General features: G+C 40.9%; 1 long non-coding RNA gene across 1 annotated transcript in view; it reads right to left on the bottom strand.

Moving 5' to 3' along the window:
• Positions 1-290: 290 nt before the first annotated feature.
• The window catches only part of LOC103608302, a 6,272-nt gene continuing 4,455 nt past the window's right edge, over positions 291-2,107 (bottom strand). Inside the window, exon 2 of the long non-coding RNA XR_552037.1 lies at positions 291-1,862. This is a non-coding gene — a long non-coding RNA (uncharacterized LOC103608302). The remainder of the gene's footprint in view (positions 1,863-2,107) is intronic.

Here is a 2,107-nt window from a genome sequence, read left to right as displayed (position 1 = left end):
GATTCAATGCATATTATCGTAATGCTCCTAATAACTCAAAATGCACCAATTCTTATTATCCTGATGCATTTTACAGGTGAGGAAGTCAAGTCTGACACCACAGAACCTGGCGTATGACTGACGTTCCATAAATTAGTTCCTTCTTTACTCTGCTATTTCACATAGGGCAGTAGAGATTCTAAGAGGAAATCTGTAAAAATGGGGTCACTGTCTTTTAATGCCCACTCATATGGAAATGCATGACGGAAAATACAGAGCAGAGAGGAAAATATAAGAAATACCACCATTTCTTGAGTTTGAGATCAATCTGATTTTTTATCTAATTTCTGGTTTTTATTCAACAATTTAAGAAAAATCTTAGGTTTCTAATTAACAAAAGGCATCTACACCAAGAATCATCCTATTTTTCCATAAATTAAAGTTTACAGAGACTTTTCTTAATAAGCATGCTTGCTAATAACATGACTCACTTTTACCAAAACCTAAGTTGGCTACTAATCCCATCATCCATCTCATTAACATGGCAACTAAAGCCTTTCATGCAATCTCGAAGGACGAGGCTGAAGGAAGCCAGTATCCCTATAAAATCAAGCACCTGAGGTTGCCAGAGACCAGAGGCCATGTCACACTAACTGTATGTCATTATTAACGCCACTATCATTATCCTCATTGTTATTGGAGGCTATGGCGATGTACTTTAGCAGGGGGAGGCCTCTAATGGATTTATGTAGGACCAGGAATGTTTATCAGGATAAAAGAGGCCACTGTGGGGGGGGGCGGGGTCTTCTCCCCACACAGCTTAGGAGGTGTGCTTTTTCTCCTTGAAGCAGGAGAGCATGAGAATTCAGCTAACTATTTATTCCCATAAACACAATGGCTGTTTGGCAGGGGAAGCTTGCTTGGAAGTGTCCCAGTAGCAACAGAAGAAGCCAATTTAGGATTGAAAAATATAGTAGGAAATCTACCTTATAGATAATTTGTAGGCTAAAAACTGAAAGACGCATCTTTTCCTTCAGGGTCTTATTTTGAATGGCAACATTTCCCTTCAGAAAAATCCTTTAGGACCCCTGATCCTATTGCTGTAGAGACAAAGAATTAGGAATTAGAGGGGTTAAGTCAGTTTCCCACGGTAACCCACCTGGTAAGTGACAGAGTTAGCACCTGAATTCAGGTCTCTCATCCCAATCCCAGGGCTCTTTCCACTACCGTCTCTCCAGATAGACCAGCTGGAGTCCGGCCAAGTCTCACGGATGCAGCCAATTACTGTTTCCTGATTACAATGATTTTTTGTGCTTTGCTGTGGTTCATTTTAATCTGTAGGCAGCAGTGAAACTCTTCTCTGCTATCAGCCATGGAGCTGAGCTGTACTGTCTTGTTTATATTCTACAATGCTTATCATGTTGTGGCCGATGTGGTGAATGCGACCATTACCACATGACCTTTGACCACACATCCCAGTTCAAAGTCAAGTCAGTGTTGACTGGCACCAATGTTTCACAAGTGACTACTGTATTGACTAATTCTTCCACAGAAAAAGTTTTATAGGGCCCTGACTTTCACCCCCAATAAATCAGAGCTCCCTTAAAAGATTCATCACGAGGACCCAAGCTTCCAGTTCAAGTTCATCTCTGTTGTCACAGTGCGTTCACCATCAAGGGAGTTGATCACATTCCAGTGAGCTGGTTGGCTTCGCTTTGTGGGAGAAAATGTACCAGGAGGCTTTCAGATGACAACAGAGATAACATAGCTCTCCACTTCTCTGGGCATTGGGAATACGCTGGGGAACAAGCCAGATGACGTTTCCTTCCTCAGGAGCTTACACGACCAGTAGATACTATCCACTTAGGCCCAAAATTCTAGGACTGTAAAGGACACCATGGTCAGTTTTATTAAGTTTTGGGTTTGGGGGTCTTTTTTAAATAAATTTTTTAAAAAAATAAATTTAAGAACTCAATTTCTGATCTGAAATGGGAAAAGCTTTTGGTCTATAAATCTTGCCAAGAGATTAACTAGTTTAGGGTAGCCTAGCAAAGCTGCATGAAATTTAAAGGCTTTCTATGCAAATTTGGCCTATATCCCTGCATTGATTAGCTACCTCTAATCTCTC

Source organism: Galeopterus variegatus, unplaced genomic scaffold, assembly GCF_000696425.1.
Source record: "Galeopterus variegatus unplaced genomic scaffold, G_variegatus-3.0.2 Scaffold8273, whole genome shotgun sequence".
Taxonomy (NCBI): Eukaryota; Metazoa; Chordata; class Mammalia; order Dermoptera; family Cynocephalidae; genus Galeopterus; species Galeopterus variegatus.
Note: the sequence above shows the minus strand (reverse complement) of the source record. Positions and strands in the feature narration are given on the sequence as shown.